Below are 23,254 nucleotides of genomic sequence, written 5' to 3'. Positions count from 1 at the left end.
CGCCGTCAGTGTCAGCCAGTTTGCCGTGGCATACGGAGCTCCATCGCAGTCTTTAACACTGGTAGCATGCCGCGACAGCGTGGACGTGAACCGTATGTGCAGTTGACGGACTTTGTGCGAGGGCGTATAGTGGGCATGCGGGAGGCCGGGTGGACGTACCGCCGAATTGCTCAACACGTGGGGCGTGAGGTCCCCACAATACATCGATGTTGTCGCCAGTGGTCGGCGGAAGGTGCACGTGCCCGTCGACCTGGGACCGGACCGCAGCGACGCACGGATGCACGCCAAGACCGTAGGATCCTACGCAGTGCCGTAGGGGACCGCACCGCCACTTCCCAGCAAATTAGGGACACTGTTGCTCCTGGGGTATCGGCGAGGACCATTCGCAACCGTCTCCATGAAGCTGGGCTACGGTCCCGCACACCGTTAGGCCGTCTTCCGCTCACGCCCCAACATCGTGCAGCCCGCCTCCAGTGGTGTGGCGGCAGGCGTGAATGGAGGGACGGATGGAGACGTGTCGTCTTCAGCGATGAGAGTCGCTTCTGCCTTGGTGCCAATGATGGTCGTATGCGTGTTTGGCGCCGTGCAGGTGAGCGCCACAATCAGGACTGCATACGACCGAGGCACACAGGGCCAACACCCGGCATCATGGTGTGGGGAGCGATCTCCTACACTGGCCGTACACCACTGGTGATCGTCGAGGGGACACTGAATAGTGCACGGTACATCCAAACCGTCATCGAACCTGTAGTGACGTAACAAGACTGTTACGCCACACGGTAGTAGCCAAAAGAAAGGCACGCTAGACTAATGCAGACGGGCGTGAAGTCTGGAACATGAGAACTTATGAATGAATAAGAAGAAAAGTATGTAGATGCTTTTTACTTAACTTTTATTGATTCCTTGGAATACATCTCTCTTGAATACTCGAAGCTATAGGCACTGATACAAATGGCTCCTTGCTAGTTCGTAGCCATTAACTTAGATGGCTATTCTGTCTCTCGGCTAATGAGAGAGAAAGGCTTCGTACAACTGGGCGGTAGCTTGGTTCTCGTACAACTGGGCGGTAGCTAGGTTCTCGTACAACTGGGGTCGAGTCCACTCTCGTATCACGAGACCTGCCTTGGTGGTGGCGCTAGGTCTGCGATCACAGTGGCGACACGCGGGTCCGACATGTACTACATGGACCGCGGCCGATTTAAACTACCACCTAGCAAGTGTGGTGTCTGGCGGTGACACCACAGAACCCATCGTTCTACCATTCCTAGACCGGCAAGGGAACTTGCTGTTCCAACAGGACAATGCACGTCCGCATGTATCCCGTGCCACCCAACGTGCTCTAGAAGGTGTAAGTCAACTACCCTGGCCAGCAAGATCTCCGGATCTGTCCCTCACAGAGCATTTTTGGGACTGGATGAAGCGTCGTCTCACGCGGTCTGCCGGTCCAGCACGAACGCTGGCCCAACTGAGGCGCCAGGTGGAAATGGCATTGCAAGCCGTTCCACAGGACTACATCCAGCATCTCTACGATCGTCTCCATGGGAGAAAAGCAGCCTGCATTGCTGCGAAAGGTGGATATACACTGTACTAGTGCCGACATTGTGCATGCTCTGTTGCCTGTGTCTATGTGCCTGTGGTTCTGTCAGTGTGATCATGTGATGTATCTGACCCCAGGAATGTGTCAATAAAGTTTCCCCTTCCTGGGACAATGAATTCACGGTGTTCTTTTTTCCATTTCCAGGAGTGTATATATCTTACTTCGGCCAGTTGCAGAATTTTAGAACATGTTTTACGCTCAGGAATTATGACACTATTAAGTGGCAGTTAAGTCACAACACAGACAACTGTTACGTATTGCGAGTACATAGACAAGAAAGACCAATTATTGTATAATTACCGATTGAAGAACAAAATCTGCTACATAGGAACCAACATGAGTTCCGAAAACAACGATCGTATGAAACCCAGCTAGCTTTGTTCGTCCATGACACTCAGAAAGCAGTAAATAGAAGTGTCTACGTAGATGCCGCGTTCGCTGACTTGACGTCCACGAGGCATCCGACACAGTGTCGCAAAACGTTGTGAACAAAATACGAGCGTACGGAATACAAGACCAACTATGTGACGGGACTGAAGAGTTTCTAGCAAACAGAACACAGCGTATCATTCTGGACGGAGAGACGTGTTCACATAGAAAAGTAACTTCGGGCGGGTCCCAGGCGAGTGTCATAGGATCATTACTTTTCACAATATACAGGGTGATTCACGAAGATATGCAAATATTTCAATATGTTATTCTACGAGTAAAACTAAAGAAAAAAGTTCATATAAACATAGGTCCGCAAACGTTTAGTTACGGAGTTACGGCTAATAAGAGATTTTTGCCTAAAATCTAGCAACTTCGCCCGTATGAAGCCATCGCAAAACTTTACGAGGTTAAAGTAAAGGACGATTTCAATTTATCTTGTTGTTATTGATCTGGTGAATCTACTAAGACATGTTCCAGACGTTATCTGCAGTAGTTTTCCAGAACGTCCAGAGAAGCAAAGACGTAATTTTGTAAAATTTTTAGTTTATCAACTTCTTGGCCCAATTTGTTTTTTGAATTCCAGACAATTGCGCAAAGTTCTCAACAGAAGTTGCAGAGAATGTAATTTTTGAAAAATGATGATAATGACGTTAACTGAAATTGTATGAATGTGTCAGATAATCTGCTTCTATTAATACCAAAGCACACTTGAATTCATGTTAAACCGGAAAAAACAAAACGAAGTAGTAAGGAAACGTTCTTTCACCAAACAATTCCGAAAACTAACTCGTTTCAAGGTTAGGAAGCTATTGAAACAACTCTCTAACGGTTGCCAACAATGGCAGTCCGTCTTCAGGTCACAAGTGGCTGATCGGGACCATCCGACCGCCGTGTCATCCTCAGATGAGGATGCGGATAGGAGGGGCGTGTGATCAGCACACCGCTCTCCCGGTCGTTATGATGATTTTCTGTGACCGGAGCTGCTACTGTTCGGTCGAGTAGCTACTCAATTGGCATCACGAGGCTGAGTGCACCTCGAAAAATGGCAACAGCCCATGGCGGCCCGGACGGTCACCCACCCAAGTGCCGGCCACGCCCGACAGCGCTTAACGTCTGTGATCTGACGGGAACCGGCGCTTCCACAGCGGCAAGGCCGTTGCCTGGTTGTCAACAATGACATAAACGTTTCTACACTCTTAATGGAAAATAAACAAATTTGCTTGTATAATAATCTTTGTTTCTCAGGATATTATGGAAAACTACTCCAGATATGCGTCTGGGACAAGTTTTATTACATTCAACAAAATAATTACAAAAAAATGAATGAAAATCGTGCTTTACTTTAACCTCGTACAGTTTTGCGATGGCTTCATATCAGCGAAGTTGCTAAATTTCATGCAAAATCTTTTTTAGCCGTAACTCCATAACTAAACATTTGCGGACCTACGTTTATACGAACTTTATTCTTTAGTTTTACTTGTAGAATAACATATTAAAGTATTTGCATATCTTCGTGAATCACCCTGTATATAAATGAGCTAGTAGATAACTTTGGACGTTACATGAGGCTTTTCGCGGATGATGCTGTTGTACACAGAGATGTCGCGACCCTAGAAAATTGTAGCGAAACGCAGGAAGACCTTCAGAGGATCCACCCATGGTGCAGGAAGTGGCAGTTAATTCAAAACACAACACAACTCGCAGGTAAGGCAAGTGCCAGTTAGATTCACTGGAAGAATCCGCAGGAACGAAGAAAGTAGCTTACAAAACTCTCTTTCGACCAATACTTGAATACTGCCTGTCAGTATCGGATCTGTACCAGATAGGACTGGCCGAGCGAGGTTGCTCAGTGGTTAGCACACTGGACTCTCATTAAGGAGGAGGACGACGTTTCAATCCCGCGTCCGGTCTTCCTGATTTAAGTTTTCTGTGATTTCCCTAAATCACTCCAGGCAAATGCCGGGCTGCTTTCTTTGAAAGGGAACGACCGACTTCCTTCCCCATCCTTCCCTAATCCGATGAGACCGATGACCTCGCTGTCTTGTCTCCTCCCCCAAACAATCCAATCCAATCCAATCCACATAGGACTGATAGAGGAACTAGAGAAGGTCCGAAGAAGAGCAGCGCGTTTCTTTACAGTGTTACATATTAAGCACGGAAGCGCACAGAGATGATCCATGAACTCCTACCGCAGTCGCTGAAAGACGCTTTCTGCATCACGGTACAGTTATTGTTGAAGTTCTGAGAGCGTACGATCCTAGAAGAGTCAACAAATAAAATGCTTCCTCTTATATATATCTGGCAACGTCCTTGCCGCAGTGGATACACCGGTTCCCGTCAGATCACCGAAGTTAAGCGCTGTCGGGCGTGGCCGGCACTTGGATGGGTGACCATCCGGGCCGCCATGTACTGTTGCCATTTTTCGGGGTGCACTCAGCCTCGTGATGCCAACTGAGGAGCTACTCGACCGAATAGTAGCGGCTCCGGTCAAAGAAAACCATCGTAACGACCGGGAGAGCGGTGTGCTGACCACACGCCCCTCCTATCCGCATCCTCCTCTGAGGATGACACGGCGGTCGGATGGTCCCGATGGGCCACGTGTGGCCTGATGACGGAGTGCTTATATATATATATCTCGCAAAAAGCAATGAAAATATAATTAGAGCGATTCGAGCCAGCACGGAGGCTTACCGGAAACCCATCTCCCCGCAATATATTTATGACTGGAACAAGAATGGGGGAGGGGGGAATAAAAGCTGTAGATTACATGAAGTACCCGCCGCCCCACACCGCAAAGTGGCTTGCAGAGTATAAATGTAACTGTAGATGAGCACTGGCCACGAAGAACAGTTGTAATGTGTTTGACCTGAAGTACCTGTCTATAAAACTTCCTGGCAGGTTAAAACTGTGTGCCGGACCGAGACTCAAACTCGGGACCTTTGCCTTTCGCGGCCAAGTGCTCTACCATCTGAGCTACTCAAGCACGACTCACACCCCGTCCTCACAGCTTTACTTCTGCCAGTATCTCGTCCCCTACCTTCCAAACTCAGATGGTAGAGCACTTGCCCGCGAAAGGCGAAGGTCCCGAGTTTGAGTCTCGGTCCGGCACACAGTTTTAATCTGCCAGAAAGGTTCATATCAGCACACACTCCGCTGCAGAGTCAAAATCTCATTGTACCTATCTGTAGTCTGGAACGTGGGTGACTCAGTCGTAACACTTAGTATCGGGGAAACCATGGATTTGCGGATGTATGTTTATTACGACTGTTTGCTTATCTCATTATCCTCTGATGGCTCTTTAGTTTGTACTTGTAATAAACACCCTGCACACTTATCGTAGGTATGATGAGAACAAGATGAGAGAGATCGGGGCACGTCCCAAAACACAACGGTACTGGTTCAAATGGCTCTGAGCGCTATGGGACTTGAACTTCTGAGGTCATCAGTTCCCCAGAACTTAGAACTACTTAAACCAAACTAATCTAAGGACATCACACACATCCATGCCTGAGGCAGGATTCAAACCTGCGACCGTAGCGGTCGCGCGGTTCCAGACTGAAGCGCCTAGAACCGCTCGGCCACTTCGGCCGGCGCAAAACTGTACACATTTCCGTCTCGCTCACTACGCAAATGGAATAGGAATGGGAATCGATGATGCTATACAACGTAACTGTCACCATGCACCGTAAAACGGATTGCAGGGAATACGTGCAGATAAAGCTCACAATGCTGGGAGGAAATGTTTAAAATATTTCGCATTGCTATCGTGCTTCATACACGGCGGCTACATTATGTGTGCCCGCAGGTCCCGGATTCCATTCGTGATTGCCGACATAGCTCGCAAATATGGCCGGCGTTGCAGCTTTCACAGCGCCGGGGGCCGGCCATTTATTTCTCGGCTCCATAACAGCGGCGCGTGCCACAGGTACATCGGGCACTGCGGCAGCTACGCGGAACAAATTTAATATCGACACGGTGCGCCAAATCACTGACAGCGGCAGTCGCGAAATACTTGACACGCTGCAGCCAGTGTGGAGTCGCGAGTTTGTTACTCGTACGAAGCGATTACAACACTGTGTGGCCCTAACTTGTGGAGGAGCACTGGATGTGATATTAATAGTGGGAGACTCCTCCGCGAGCATGGACTGTTCGAAACGCTGGAATTATTCTGGAGAGGGATTAATTTATACGTCTTGCAGTGCCATGCACGACTCTTCTAGTGTACACACAGTGCGTCCCACAGGAATGGCCGGCCGCGGTGGTCTAGCGGTTATAGGCGCTCAGTCTGGAACCGCGCGACTGCTACGGTTGCAGGTTCGAATCCTGCCTCGGGCATGGCTGTGTGTGATGTCCTTAAGTTTAAGTAGTTCTAAGTTATAGGGGACTGATGACCACAGAAGTTAAGTCCCATAGTGCTCAGAGCCATTTGAACCATTTGAACCACAGGAATGCTGACTAATCCGGAGTAATATACAAGACGTCAATTTTTAGTTTACATGACTTTCTTAGAAGAAAGATGAAGGAAAGGCAAACCTACGTTTCTAGCATTTGTAGACTCAGAGCATTTGACAATGCTGACCGGAATATTCTCTTTCACATTCTAAAGGTGGCAGGGGTAAAATACAGGGAGCGAAAGGCCATTTACAATTTATACAGAAACCAGATGGCAGTTATAAGAGTCGAGGGGTATGAAAGGGAAGCAGTGGTTGGGAAGGGAGTGAGACAGGGTTGTAACCTATCCCCGATCTTATTCAATCTTTATATAGAGTAAGCAGCAAAGGAAACAAAAGAAAAATTCGGAGTAGGTGTTAAAATCCATGGAGAGGAAACAAAAACTTCGAGGTTTGCCGATGACATTGTTATTCTGTCAGAGACAGCAAAGGACTTGGAAGAGCAGTTGAACGGAATGGACAGTGTCTTGAAACCAGGATATAAAATGAACATCAACAAAAGCAAAACGAGGATAATGGAATGTAGTCGAATTAAGTCGGATGATGCTGAGGGAATTAGATTAGGAAATGAGACACTTAAAGTAGTAAAGGGGTTTTGCTATTTGGGGAGCAAAATAACTGATGATGGTCGAAGTAGAGAGGATATAAAATGTAGACTGGCGATGGCAAGGAAAGCGTTTCTGAAGAAGAGAAATTTGTTAACATCGAGTATAGATTTAAGTGTCAGGAAGTCGTTTCTGAAAGTATTTGTATGGAGTGTAGCCCTGTATGGAAGTGAAACATGGACCATAAATAGTTTGGACAGGAAGGGAATAGAAGCTTTCGAAAGGTGGTGCTACAGAAGAATGCTGAAGATAAGATGGGTAGATCACATAACTAATGAGGAGGTATTGAATAGAACTGCGGAGAAGAGGAGTTTGTGGCACAACTTGATAAGAAGAAGGGACCGGTTGGTAGGACATGTTCTGAGGCATCAAGGGACCACAAATTTAGCATTGGAGGGCAGCGTGGAAGGTAAAAATCGTAGAGGGAGACCAAGAGATGAATACACTAAGCAGATTCACAAGAATGTAGGTTGCAGTAAGTACTGGGAGATGAAGCAGCTTGCACAGGGTAGAGTAGAGTGGAGAGACTGGTGATCACTTGATGCCTCCGAAGATGTCCAACCAACCGATGCCTTCTTCTAGTCAAGTTGGGCCACAAATTCCTCTTCTCCCCAATTCTGTTCAGTACCTCCGCTATCCATCTAATCTTCAGCATTCTTCAGTAGCGCCACACTTCGAAAGATTCTATTCTCTTCTTGTCTAAACTAATTATCGCCCTATTTCACTTCCATACGTGGCTACACTCCATATAAATACTTTCAGAAATGAATTTCTGACACGTAAATCTATGCTCGATGTTAACAAATTTCTCATCTTCAGAAACTCTTTCCTTACGATTGCCAGTCTACATTTCATATCCTCTCTACTTCGACCATCAACAGTTATTTTGCTACCCAGATAGCAAAACTCATCTGCTACTTTAAGTGTCTCATTTCCTAATCTAACTTCCTCAGCATCACCTGATTTAATTTTTCTATATTCCATTATCCTTGTTTTGCTTTTGTTGATGTTCATCTTATATCCTCGTTTCAACACACTGTCCATTCCGTTCAACTGCTCTTCCACGTCCTTTGCTCTCTCTGACAGAATTACAATGTCATCGGCAAACCTTAAGGTTTTTATTTCTTCTCCATGGCCGGCCGAAGTGGCCGTGCGGTTAAAGGCGCTGCAGTCTGGAACCGCAAGACCGCTACGGTCGCAGGTTCGAATCCTGCCTCGGGCATGGATGTGTGTGATGTCCTTAGGTTAGTTAGGTTTAACTAGTTCTAAGTTCTAGGGGACTAATGACCTCAGCAGTTGAGTCCCATAGTGCTCGGAGCCATTTGAACCATTCTTCTCCATGGATTTTAATTCCTACTCCAGATTTTTCTTTTGTTTCCTTTACTGCTTGCTCAAAATACAGATTGAATAACATCGGGGATAGGCTACAACCGCCGGCCGGAGTGGCCCAGCGGTTAAAGGCGCTACAGTCTGGAACCGACGACCGCTACGGTCGCAGGTTCGAATCCTGCCTCGGGCATAGATGTGTGTGATGTCCTTAGGTTAGTTAGGTTTAAGTAGTTCTACGTTCTAGGGGACTTATGACCACAGCAGTTGTGCCCCATAGTGCTCAGAGCCATTTGAACCATTTGAACCATAGGCTACAACCCTGTCTCACTCCCTTCCCAACTACCGCTTCCCTTTCATGCCCCTCGACTATTATAACTGCCATCTGTTTCTGTACAAATCGTCAATAGTCTTTCGCTCCCTGAATTTGACCCCTACCACCTTGAGAATTTGAAAGAGAGTATTCCAGTCAGCCAACATTGTCAAAAGCCTTCTCTAAGTCCACAAATGCTAGAAACATAGGTTTGGCTTTCCTTAATCGATCTTCTAAGATAGGCCTCAAGGTCAGTATTGCCTCACGTGTTCCAACATTTCTACGGAATCCAAACTGATCTTCCCCAAGGTCGGCTTGTACTAGTTTTTCTGTTCGTCTGTAAAGAATTCGTGTTAGTATTTTGCAGCTGTGACTTATTAAACTGATAGTTCGGTAGTTTTCACACCTGTTAACACCTGCTTTCTTTGGGAGTGGAATTATTATATTCTTCTTGAAGCCTGAGGGTATTTTGCCTGTCTCACTCATCTTGCTCACCAGATGGTACAGTTCTGTCAGGGCTGGCTCTGCCAAGGCTATCAGTAGTTGTAATGGAATGTTGTCTACTCCCGGGGCCTTGTTTCGACTCAGGTCTGTTAATGCTCCTCGATTCCGATCGTACCCCGGCAATCTGCGCCCATAAACTATTTGAAACACCCAAGCAGTAACATCGATTCACCATTTAATCTTTTGGAGTGAATTCTTTATGGATAACTCCTTTTGAAACTGTGAGCAGCGTCTTGACACGGCTTTTCTGCATGTGCGCCTTTTTCGGTTTCGAAGGTTCTGGACCCTTCCATTAAGGGCTTCTGCTCTCTGTGAGTGGCTCAGAATGAAAACACGATGTTTTACCACCTGTCACGATGCAAGACATGAAGTCTGGGTCCCTAGTGGCCGATCTTTTCATATCTCTGCAGTGATCCCCCCTACAATTATTGTCGCTGAGTTACGTGTAGCACAAACCGACAAGAGATGATCTTTCTACCCAGCTTTTCAGTTAGAAGTTTCAACCACTTTTTGATCATTTTCTTCGACTCAAACTGTCGATGATGTTCCCAGACGTCGATCATGTTCAGTGCTCTCTTGATTAGCACCAGGACTTGCATACAATCTAGAAACATTTTTACGACTCATTGCTTCACAACCGTAAACAGTCTGCATCATTTCGAAAGTAACTAAGGCACTTTTACGCAATTTAAAACAAAATTTAACGTTCGCTGGGTGCCCCATTGTTCCTTTTCCAAATTCAAAACATTCTAACAAAGTTTCACTTATAACGAGCAGTTTGTGACGCCGGCGGTGTTCAATTTAAAACGGCAAGTGGTCAAATATCACGTTAGTAATTCAAGTATGTGTTCACAGAGGCATTACGCAGCACGCGTTCACAGAGGCAGCAGTAGTTACGTGAATACCAGATCTGTCACCTGTCCTGTGGGACAGACTGTGCTGCATTCATCGAACGTTCGCAGGTATAGGCTGTCCCCCGTAAATGCTCGATTTTGTTAAGACCTGTTCATCTGAAGGACCAAGCCATGTACGTTAACTCACTGATATGTTAACCAAGTAACTTACGTTCAACTAAAGAGTGGTGGCACGATATCCCCTATCAGAGTTCCCTCACACTAGAAAGGGCGGCGTTTAACCATAATCTTCCTTCTTTTTTCTTCTGTGAAACGTATTAGTTTCCACGCTTCGTCACGAAAAAACCGTGTTAAAATTATTAAGAAACCGTGTTAAAATTATTAATCTGTGGGAATTCCGCCCATCACACATTTCGTTCACAACTCCGGCTTGTGTTCCGCGCTAAGAAGATACGGTGTCGATACAACACACACTTTCACTCCACAAAGACACTCCTAGGAGACTGTGAGATAGGCACAGCTCCAAATCTATCAGTACATTTATTTTTCTGGTTAGTGAGTTGGATACTTAATACCTAAACTATGCTCAACTTGTGAATAATTCATACAGAGTAAAATTTAGACTCACTAAAAAGTTAACATATTGTGAGTGCCAGCAGCAGCTGCAAATCTGTTTGGTCTTGGAATCAGTACTAAGTGGTAGCTGGTAACAAACCTTAGTGCCTCTGTTAACCATTTTAATGAAAATGTATTTACGTTTTCCGGGTGATTCGTAACCGCTCCCCGAGCTTGTTTCTTGACAAATTATCTTGTGCAGTCTGCGGTCTCTTACCTGCAACAAAATGAAACAGTATGAAAAGCAAGAAGACATGAGTCATCCGGAAAAGGGGAAAAAGAAGAAAAATCTTACAAACATAATGATACAAGACCCCCTCGTTTAACTCAACTTTTACAGTATCTGTGTGTGTTTTTTTTTTTTTTTTTTTTTTTTTTTTCCCGTTCGCTTTCTTTGGATTCACTCGGTAAATGACGGAAGTCTCCTGCATATCGTATCTTATGTGTTAAACTGTCACCAATCTCTGATGGCGTATAATATTTTAGCGTAGTACCAGCCACAATGCACGATGGTAAACCTGTCTTCAACTAATTTTAGAACTGCTTAATACTTTTGGTACGTCAGTTCATAAGGCAGTTTCAATTCTGATTACATGGACCATTTAGAAACACTAGTCAAAAATGTGTGTGTGTGTGTGTGTGTGTGTGTGTGCGCGCGCGCGCGCGTGCGTGTGTGTATGTGACGTGTGTGTGCGCGCGCGTGTGTGTGTGTGTGTGTGTGTGTGTGTGTGTGTGTGTGTGTGTGTGTGTGTGTGTGCGTGCGTGCGTGTGTGTGTGTAAGTTTAATTTTTACGGGCGTTCTACATACTTTACAGGGCGTACACCCCATCACTCTTGATAACAGTCACCACTAAAGCAACATTTTTTGTGCAGTCACGTAGCTTCTTCCTTCAATATCCCGTCATATGGAAGTAGCAACCGTTCAACAGTACAATGAAAGCAACGGCAGAGATAGGATAAACACTTGTACTGGATCCATACAAATCAGGTTAAGATTTTATGAGCAATGTATGGTCATTTAAACTTGTAGTTGAGAACAGTAATTACGAAATATACAGTTCATTATTTTGTTGAAGACATTATTTGTGACTATAGAGTGAAATGTAATTGTGCAGTTTTTCGAGTTCTGCTAATAGAAAGCAAGTGGCATCCCATATAAACAAACTAACTAGAAATTATTCACATAATATCTGTTCGTCGCTCAGAGTTTCTTACAGCTTCAAGATAACGGATTCACGACCTACTTGCTGTTTTCTGCGTAGGGGACAACAACTGTAGAAGACTGCAGGTTGGTGACCATTTATTAGAGCTTATGCACTCCGCTCAGGGCGGTGGAAGCAAATAGGCACCTCCCGAGTGCTACAATCTTGGTACAAATGAGATCAGTGACACGTTATCTGTGGTAACACGGAGGAGGTATGGAGAAGTTTTCGAGAGAAGGCGTTTATCACATACGTAAATACCACTCTCTTTCTCCCTGTCTCTCTCTCTTTCGACTTGCCGTAAGCCTCCAAAAGAGATGGCTTGATGACTTGAAGCTGGTGGCTGATACACGATGGTACCAGATGACTGAAAATCGAAGACAATGGAAACCTAGGGAAGAGGCCTATATACAGCAGTGGATTAAGATAGGCTACAAAAGAATATCTTTAAGAAAGGAATCAGATGCCAGTGCATGGAAAGCCGAGAAACGAAAGAGGAACAGCTTGCAAAAATAGCTAGAAGTCTTGAGTGATTTACTGCGAAAACGTCTGATATCACCAGCATTGTAGGTACACAAGAGTTTCCGTGTTCATACAATTCAGAGTACGTAAGCGGTTCACTGTCTACAGCTGATCAACTTTGACTGAAAATGCTTTAACGCCTGCGCAGAAAATCACTCTCTCCGAGCAGGTTTATTTGAAATTTTTCGCTGATACTAGTTGTTGGCCAGAAAATGTAAGCGGGGCTTCGAAAAATGACTTTGTTAAGAGAGGGACGTGTGAACTGCAGAATAAACATGCATTTTTTCCAACAGAAAATATTGCCAGACTTTGTCTAAGGGTTGGTTTTATAGGAAGTTACAAAATGGCGATAGCGTTTTGAAGACATGGTGGTCGTATTCGTTCAAATGGCTCTGAGTACTATGGGACTTAACTTCTGAGGTCATCAGTCCCCTAGAACTTAGAACTACTTAAACTTAAGGACATCACACACAGCCATGCCCGAGGCAGGATTCGAACTTGCGACCGTAGCAGTTGCGCGGTTCCAGAGTGTAGCGCCTAGAACCGCTCGGCGGTGATCGTATTCTCTTGCGGAATGTGCTATATATTGCATTCCTTACATTCTTTTTTTTAAGTACAGGGAGAAGTTATTTTGTACAGTAAAATGGTTTTAAAGCATTTAAAACGTTTTGATGTCAGAGTATTAGATCACGAAAAAAGTTATCGTGGTGAAGCATATGAAAACAGGAAATGGCTGAAATGCGACTACAGAAAAAAATGTGGAACAACTGATCATGCTGTTCAATTAGAACAATGTAAGTCATTTGTGAAATGGAAGGCTCTATTATTAAGAATTCTTGATTGTGTATTGTTATTAGCCAGACAGTCCTTAGCTTTGCATAGTCATTCAGATCTATGCTGAACTACTTGCCAAATATTATCCGGTTGCGAATCATCATCTTTAGTAAATTCAGCACACAGTCGCCTGTGCTGTGTCTTATCTTTCTCGACGAAAGCAAAATGACTTTATCAGACTACTTGGCCATCAAGTCAGAACAGAGACATTTAAGAAATTCTCTGAGTCTTAAGTTTTTCTCCATCAAATATGGCTCAAATGGCTCTGAGCACTATGGGACTCAACTGCTGAGGTCATTAGTCCCCTAGAACTTAGAACTAGTTAAACCTAACTAACCTAAGGACATCACAAACATCCATGCCCGAGGCAGGATTCGAACCTGCGACCGTAGCGGTCTTGCGGTTCCAGACTGCAGTGCCTTTAACCGCACGGCCACTTCGGCCGGCTCCATCAAATATACCATACACCGACCAAATGCCTCAAGTAATCCTTATGTACATATTAAACGTTCACAAGTCGCAGTTGAGGAATCCAGTAACTTCATTCTATTACATGGTAAATCAACTAATGAAATTACAGAACAAATTTCTGAAAAGTTGCAAGGAGACTGTGTAAAACTGGAGCACTCCTGTGGACAAGGACATGAATCATGATACTACTGTGACCATAGATGGACACATTAGTGGTGTTCAGAGACGTATTCTGGATATAAACTCAAAGGCAGAGTATGTGCCATGTAACATTCGCTCAGTCTTGTTACAGCGCATGGAGTTAATGTTGAAACAAAATCGGTGTCTTTTTTGGCACTGCTCAAATTGTTTACACATTTTTCTCGAGCTTTACACACAGCCGGGGCGATATTAAACATAACGTACAATGAATGCTAAGCAATTCTGTGACAAAGCGTGAATCGTCCATGTGCTTGCTGAGCACATTGAAAGCATAAGAGATTGGTTGGTTGGTTGTTTGGGCAAGGAGACCAGACTGCGTGGTCATCGGTCTCATCGGTTTAGGGAAGGATGTGAAAGGAAGTCGGCCGTGCCCTTTCAGAGGAACCATCCCGGCATTTGCCTGGAGTGATTTAGGGAAATCACGGAAAACCTAAATCAGGATGGCCGGACGCGGGATTGAACCGTCGTCCTCCCGAATGCGAGTCCAGTGTCTAACCACTGCGCCACCTCGCTCGGTAGCATAAGAGAAGTTATGGAAGTATTGAGGGGTGGATCAGAAGAAATCCCGGAAACCAAAGGAGATTCAGGCTGTTTGTTTACACCATGAACTATCCTCCAATGGATTTCCTTATTTTTGGAGCCCATTCCTTGCTAAAGTGATTGATGCTCAGATATACCTACAACCAAGAAGTCTTCATCAGTGTGTTCGGAAGTTACAAGTACTGACTATGAAGAAAAGCGTGATGCTCTAGATACAAAAGCGCCGAGAACAATGCGAGAGCCGGCCGGTGTGGCCGAGCGGTTCTGGGCGCTTCAGTCTGGAACCGCGCGACCGCTACGGTCGCAGGTTCGAATCCTGCGTCGGACATGGATGTGTGTCATGTCCATAGGTTAGTTAGGTTTAAGTAGTTCTAAGTCCTAGGGGACTGATGACCTCAGATGTTGTCCCATAGTGCTCAGAGCCATTTCGCGAACACAATGCGAGACATGAAATATATTTGATATTTCTACAGAAGGAAGTATGACATAACTTGCTTCGTGTTTCACGCGTGTGAGTGCTTCCTCGACGTGACGTGACAGAAACTACATAACGTAATAGTAAGCAACCAGTTGCATAAAAGAAATTTTCGGGCACTTAGTTCCCTTCTTCAGAATATTATGCCTATCGCATTATCTGCGAGTGTCAATAATAAAGTGCATACGGCAAGATGCCATGGTCATAGAGTTTTATGCAGGCCCTGTGAACTGCATGAACTGTGAACTACTGTGCCTGCGCAAAAGTTGTTATATGCAGACACTGAATTATGGCCATGGCATTTTGCCGTATGCACTTTAGTATTGACACTCGGAAATAATGTGATTGGCATAAACCTTCTGAAGAAGGGCATTTAATGCCTGAAATTAAATTTTTTTATGAGCTGACTGCTTATTATTTCATTATATACGACTACAGTTGCTGAAGATGGATAAAATACTATAACGGGACATGACGTCACGAAACTGTACCGCCTCCACATCAGCTTTTGCGTCCATCGTGGGGAAGGGAACCTTTACAATGCCCCAGAGGGCATCTCGCGGCGTGACCACATTAATTAACTAAATTCGGAAAAATATGATACCAGTCCCACCAGTGAGACCGCAGTTACCTCGTGGGGCTGCGGCAAGTCGATGGCGTCATCGAGCCGGCTGCAACGGCCGTTGGTGTAGGTCACCGGTTAACGGGACAGGGAAAGAGTGATAGGTAGGGGGAAAGGAGTAGTGGAGGGGTGAGGTGGGGGGGGGGGGGGCGGGACGCGGAGCGGCGTGGGCAGCAAAGCGTTTCATGTGCCCTGCGAGCTTTCCTCGTCACGACTGGGTGTGTGCAGGAATTGCTGGAATGCCAATGACGCTCTGGGGACCTCGATGGCATCGCGCGACTGAATTCGCAATTTGCTATCGGAAAGGTCACACGTTCGATTCAAGCTCAACAGTTATCGGCGATCGACGCTGTTCGCCGTTTCACTGCAAATGCTGATACTTGTCGTTTTCTCGCAGGGGAAAACAACGGTGTGGATTAAAGTGCTGTCTTCCGCAATCTCCTCTACGAAAGAATGGTTGAGTATTAGAACTGAACCTCTCGCCGACCATGATGGATAATGATGAGGTAGAAAATCGTACTAAACCCTAAGTAGACTTATAAGTGTTTTCTTTACATCTGGTTGAATACACATTCTTTCGTAGGAAGTGTAGCAGAATTCATTTATGTAGATTTTTTCTACAAATAGTTCAAATGGCTCTGAGCACTATGGAACTTAACTTCTGAGGTCATCATTCCCCTAGAACTTAGAACTACTTGAACCTAACTAACCTAAGGACATCACACACATCCATGCTCGAAGCAGGATTCGAACCTGCAACCGTAGCGGTCGCGCGGTTCCAGACTGTAGCGCCTAGAACCCCACCCTGGCCGGCCTACAAATAGTATTGATACTTTATGAATTATTTATGTTGGTTTTCGAGTTTTCTTTTGTTGATTATTTGTGTTTTAATTAGTGTGGCTTTTTTAACTTTATTAGAGCGACTCACGGAGTGGCCATATGGCAAGTTGGAAAGAGTTTTGGAAAAATATTGCGCTTTTAACTAGACGATCTCATACACAGATTCTAACATCAGATGTTTTATAGCCAGATACAAAATTTTCTTCAAACAGTAAAAATAATACAGTCAAATGGTTAAATGGATACTTCTTTAACACCACAGACAATCACCACAAATTACAATTTTACACACTGTAAGTTATATATGGATCCAGAGTACTTAAAAAATAAATTGCGGTAAACAAAAGGAAATACTTGGTGACATGCTAAGCACTGTGTTTAACAGTGCAGGAAAAGGATAAAATCCACAGATCTTGCTGATTATGACTGATTTGAAACCAGGGGACTGTGGTCTTGAGGAGGGGACGGCGGAGGCTACAGGACGCTCTGACCGATAGGGTAGCCGTGAAGTCCCAGACAGAAACCTCAGAATGGAAGAGGGTCACACACTGAAAACCATGGCGAATATCGCCTGACACAGATTTTCTTCGAGGACGCTGCACACAGAGAAGTGTTAGTAATTTTAACATCCGAAACAGCGAAGCAAAATTTTCAGCAAAAATCGAAATCCACACCTTGGTCCGTAGTTTATTGGATTTTGTACTATTCGTGTCTTCCCACTTCTGTAAGATGTGGCGTGGAGTAAGTATCCTGAAGTCAGAGTACTTGGAATATCTTGTTCGAGTGCTTCGATCTCCATTGTTGTTTTGGGTATTCTGTCAGCCTGCTCGTCCAGAGAAACACGGGGGATGTCCCTGTACCACGGAGAGAATACCGCTGATCATGTATAGCAGATACCAACTGATGTTTTTCGTAACATTTGACTATTGTTCGCCATGCTCTCGAGCAGTCGCCGCATATTGTTAAATTCTGTCGAGGGAAATTCATCATGTTTTGTAGTTATCTATATATCGCTATTAACCCTGCTGCACAAACACTGCATTCTTTTGAAAGAGAACCGATTCGGGTTGTGTGCATATGCACAGCCGACTCTTTCATTATCTTTGGAGCCGTCTGTCTAAAAGAGATTAAAAAATCGGGAGTTACACCATAGATCCATTCTTATTACTGGTTGTTAAACACATAATGGACGCGTTCGCGATTGAGAATATTGCATTCGGAGAGAAAGCTGATCTTGTCGGTCACCCAGTCGTAGTGTTACTGGTCGTTCAGTTCTAAATAATTCTGATTGGACTGACATATGGCGGTAAGTGGGGGGGGGGGGGGGGGTAGCTGGGGAGCGGGAGAGGGAGGATAGTCTTTCCGGGAGATGTTGCCGTGCATGCGAAATTAATACATACTCAAATAGGATGGTTATACAAGGGACAGTGAAGAAAACGACACGTAGTGAAAAAAGTAAGTAAACTGTTTATTATTTAAGAAGCAGTCGCCACAACTGAAAATACATTTTATCCCAATGTGAGGCAAATCGGTCAACGCCCTCAGCGAAAAATGTTTACTGTTGCCTGCAGAACCATGATCGCACCCAGGTATGCACCTCTTCGTCTGAAGCGAATCGATGGCCACGACACGACTGTCTTTCCTAAGGACTCCAACAATATGGAAATCGCATGGGGAGAGATTGGGATTGTATGGAGGATTCGTATGGCCTACCCAGAGAAACTTGGGCAGTGTAGCTGAAACAACACTGGCAACATGTGGGCCCGCAGTGGACTTGATTCGGACGAAGAGCTTCCCACACGTATACGATCATCGTCTCGTTGGTAGCCGCAAGCATCTTTCAATGAAAGCACTGACCGTCTGGTCTCACAGTGCGATACATGTATTTGGAGTTATAGCGATTACGATGAAAATAAGAAGTTCAGTAGGACTCGCACACTGAGGGTCGCGTACAAAGTTACTTATCTACACAGACGATCCATCCATTCCGGGAATCGAGGTCACTGTCATCGACACCATTCGCACGGATTCCAAGACTTTAGAGAATATTTTAAGTTTGAAGCAGGATAACAAGTGATGTAAGAAATATGTCTGTGAGATAGAATTCAAAATGGTTCAAATGGCTCTGAGCACTATGGGACTTAACATCTGTGGTCATCAGTCCCCTAGAACTTAGAACTACTTAAACCTAACTAACCTAAGGACATCACACACATCCATGCCCGAGGCAGGATTCGAACCTGCGACCGTAGCAGTCGCGCGGTTCCGGACTGAGCGCCTAGAACCGCGAGACCACAGCGGCCGGCGAGATAGAATTACAAATTCACAATTTTCTAATATTTTTCCCTTCACTTTTATTTTAGAACATTGCTTCTTGCCAAACTTCATGATTCTAGGTCAACGAAAGGTACCCTATAGATTTCAATGATCGAGTTTTCGAGTATGAAAATACGTGACATAAATGGCCGTATCTTCTGATTGCATTGAGTTAGAAGCTTCAATTTTTTACCTCCGTAAGGGACTGTAGACCTTAGTATGTGGCATAAATTTCAACTTGATAGATCCGCCCATTCCTGAGAAAAAGCTCTTTTGACAGTCGGATATACAGGCAGACGGACAACAAAGAGATTTTACGACTGGGTTAGGGAACCCTAAAAACGGAAAAAAAGAAAGAAAAACTATTACGCTGAACCTCGTTACATCAGGACGAAGTACCCCTGATACAGTCTTGAACGATTCACGATCGGCGCTCACAGTTTGTAAAGACATCGATTTCCCCGAAAGTCGATTATATTTTTTTTCTTTTATGCATTAGCTTTTCATAGTAAGTATGTATCATTTATTTCAACTATTCTTTATTTTATAATACGTCACATTATTTCTTCATTCATTTTGCTACTGTTTTATATTTTATATTGTACGAATATGAATGTTCTGGTTCTATATGCTTTGTAAATCTTTGGTTAGGCTCGGAGAAGTATTGTGTCAGGGAGAGAGCGAACGACTATCGATAGAGAGAGTGAGTTGTTGTGGTATCGTGGTCGGTTCGCAGGTGTAAATACGTTGCAGAGTTCGGCGAGAAAGACGGTGATACGCGGAGGAACAATTAATTACAGTGCGTCCGCTGTGTTAATAGGAGATCGTGCATTATTAAGTGAACAGTAGAACCTGAAAAGTATATCGAGTGTTTGCGGTGACGGTTTTACAAACTGTGTGAACTTGTGACAATTAGCCATGAATCAGACACCATTGTCGTGTGGAGACACTAACTGTTAGAATTGCGTGAAAGTGGAACAAACCAAAATGTTAAATAAAAGAACAGTGCTGTGATTTGATCAAGAAACATTTATTATATTATCCAAATTGTCTCAAAGACGACAACGTAAATTGAACTGATGTTTAACGGACTGTTATAGTGATAAACACATGTGACTGTTTTCCTGTGGCAACACAGTGAAAGAACTGTGCGAAGTATTGGCATTAACCGGATATATATCGTAAATACTAAAGACATTGCATAATTCCAACCTACCCGCACCGCGTAATTAATAAACTTTTAATAATAAAACGTCGCGCGCGTAACGACAACGCACATACTGAAACTATTATTATCGCGCCAGTGCTGCCAGCTGATTCGACTACAACGGAGACGTGGACCACCGTCGTAACTGGAATATTAATGAAACGGGAGGATCCTTCATTATCTTCACGCCACGAACCAGGATTCACTTCACACATCGTCCGCGCGGACCACCGCTGACGTCATCGCACTGCCTGCAGCAACAGTTAAGACATTGAAAGAAAATTATTATGCTCCCTCTCGTTTCAAAATTAAAGACAACTGCAGTTAAATTAACTATTTTAAAAATACTGTCACAATATCTCAATTTTGTTTAGTTCCAATAAATATTCTTTCCATTATTTCGTCCTGTTGACAGTGTTGAAAACCCGCCAAATTAAAGTTCAATTAATAATTTTCTTTCAAAATTTTTCTCAGACATTTTGCTGCTCATTATAATTTTATTTTAATGTTTGTGTGTAACTTCTTTTGGAGGGAGTACATATTTTACTTTTTTGTGCAGTAAAATTAGCTACCATAAAATTACGTACAGGGTGATTCAAAAAGAATACCACAACTTTAGGAATTTAAAACTCTGCAACGACAAAAGGCAGAGCTAAGCACTATCTGTCGGCGAATTAAGGGAGCTATAAAGTTTCATTTAGTTGTACATTTGTTCGCTTGAGGCGCTGTTGACTAGGCGTCAGCGTCAGTTGATGCTAAGATGGCGACCGCTCAACAGAAAGCTCTTTGTGTTATTGAGTACGGCAGAAGTGAGTCGACGACAGTTGTTCAGCGTGCATTTCGAACGAAGTATGGTCTTAAACCTCCTGATAGGTGGTGTACTAAATGTTGGTATAAACAGTTTACAGAGAATGGGTGTTTGTGCAAAGGGAAAAGTTCTGGACGGCCGAGAACGAGTGATGAAAATGTAGCACGCATCCAGCAAGCATTTGTTCGCAGCCCAGGAAAATCGACTCGCAGAGCTAGCAGAGAGCTGCAAATTCCACAATCAACTGTATGGAGAGTCCTACGAAAAAGGTTAGTTATGAAACCTGAACGTCAACTACCCGAGGCGATGGATCGGCCGCCAGGCATTACCCCCTGCGATTTTTTCTTATGGGGGTATGTTAAGGATATGGTGTTTCGGCCACCTCTCCCAGCCACCATTGATGATTTGAAACGAGAAATAACAGCAGCTATCCAAACTGTTACGCCTGATATGCTACAGAGAGTGTGGAACGAGTTGGAGTATCGGGTTGATATTGCTCGTGTGTCTGGAGGGGGCCATACTGAACATCTCTGAACTTGTTTTTGAGTGAAAAAAAATCTTTTTAAATACTCTTTGTAATGATGTATAACAGAAGGTTATATTATGTTTCTTTCATTAAATACACATTTTTAAAGTTGTGGTATTCTTTTTGAATCACCCTGTATATTACCAGTTGATGCTGTCCGCCATTACTGCTTGAAAACTGCACCTACTTTCTCATTGGCTGTCAGCTTCAAAACAAAATTACGTATATCTAGCATATGCGAGATGCCTATGTAGGCCCCTACAATAATTTTTACTTTTTCAGGTTTACTGGAATTAATATTGACTTTAATAGTTCATTTGGCCTCCGTTAAAGTGATTTATCGTATCTATATAATAATTGTACTGAATTACCATTTTTTTTCTTTTTCTTTATAGGTTGCCATTATCTTTCACCAGCATTCCAACTTTGAAAGAAGCTCAGCTACAAACAGTCCTGGACTAGCATTTCTGGAAGAAGAGATACCGCGGAGAATCTTTCACCCTGCACTTCGCTGGAGAGTGAACGATGAATGTCGCTGTATTTTCTCTCTGATTTCACAATGCACGACGCGCGCCTGCAGTTCCTGAGAAGACACGGAGTTCCACTGCGCTGGAGCCGGAAGCAGACGTTCCAGTGCAATATCCGGAACGGCCTGCCGACTGGAAGCATTCGGAGAAAAAGCCCCTTTCCCCCTCCACGAGCAATGCCTTCGTTGCGGGCAGCTGCCTTCGTTGCGGGCAGCGAGCGGGCTCTACTGGCGCCTGTATAGCCCAGTGTTAATCAAGTTTGGCGCAGCGTAAATCTCGCTGCCGAATCCAAGCAGTGTGCACCTACATATAAACACAAATGATGGGCTGCAACTCGGAATGCTGTCTTCTTGTTTTTGAGGTCTCCCTTCCACGGTCGCAGTCTTACAAATAGTATGGGAATTATTCCATCTTTTTCGACAGCATAAAGTTTTATTCGGACCAGAAGCGTTTTGCATTATTTTAATCATCTTCAGTGGTCATTGTAATAACTGTGGTACTTTACAAATCTGTTTAACGAGACTATTGACCTTTCTCATATTTGTAGTTACCTTCCCAACTCGGAATGCTGCCTTCTTGTTTTTGAGGTCTCCCTTCCACGGTCGCAGTCTTACAAATAGTATGGGAATTATTCCATCTTTTTCGACAGCATAAAGTTTTATTCGGACCAGAAGCGTTTTGCATTATTTTAATCATCTTCAGTGGTCATTGTAACAACTGTGGTACTTTACAAATCTGTTTAACGAAACTATTGACCTTTCTCATATTTGTAGTTACCTTCCTATTACTCATGTTCTTCCGCTCCCACATTAACAAGGGGAGGCCGCCAATTGTGAAATTCAGATTCGATTCATACTGCGCATAATAAAAGCTCATGGCCAGAGGTGTAATGTGGCAAAGCACCAAGATGCACTTCTCAGCCGTTATCGAGAAAATCGACAGTTAAAAGAAACCGTTACGGTGAAATACTCTCTACGATTAGTAATTTTCTACAGCGTGGTGGCGCAGCGGTAAGCGCTCGGGTTCGTAATCCGAAGGTCGCCGGATCGAATCTCGCTCTATGCAACTTTTTTTTGGTATTTGTTTTTTGTTATATATATATATATATATATATATAAATTCCCGGCAATCAGTTACAACAATTATGCATATAATAAGTTGTTGAAAGTCATTCGTCGTGGAAAAACTGGCGACTTCGAACACCATTATGTTTTCCGCAAACAAAGTTGTATTTCACAAATGTTATTAATTGTCTTCATAATGTTAACCACGTATAGTTAACGGAAGACGTAGAAACGAATACGTATAGCGTAAGTCAAACGTTCGAATTAGAACAGAGACCTCACGAACACAAACTTGCTGTGGCAGGTATGAAATATAAACTCCGTTACTCGCTCGTTACACTTGCAGGACAGATGTTGAATGGGCCTAAACGAGCCGCCCCATAACAGCGTAGTTGCCTGCTA

At 44.1% G+C, this 23,254-nt stretch overlaps 1 protein-coding gene and 1 pseudogene across 1 annotated transcript in view; one reads left to right on the top strand and one right to left on the bottom strand.

Annotated features, from left to right (window-relative positions):
• LOC124795584 overlaps positions 1-23,254 on the bottom strand; it is a 571,616-nt gene that overhangs the window by 436,716 nt on the left and 111,646 nt on the right. The gene's annotated exons all lie outside the window — the stretch shown is intronic.
• On the top strand, positions 4,330-4,447 carry LOC124796727 (annotated as a pseudogene).

This window comes from Schistocerca piceifrons, chromosome 4 (genome assembly GCF_021461385.2).
Source record: "Schistocerca piceifrons isolate TAMUIC-IGC-003096 chromosome 4, iqSchPice1.1, whole genome shotgun sequence".
Lineage (NCBI taxonomy): Eukaryota > Metazoa > Arthropoda > Insecta > Orthoptera > Acrididae > Schistocerca > Schistocerca piceifrons.
The sequence above is the reverse complement of the archived record's forward strand: the minus strand, read 5'-3'. Positions and strand labels throughout refer to the sequence as shown.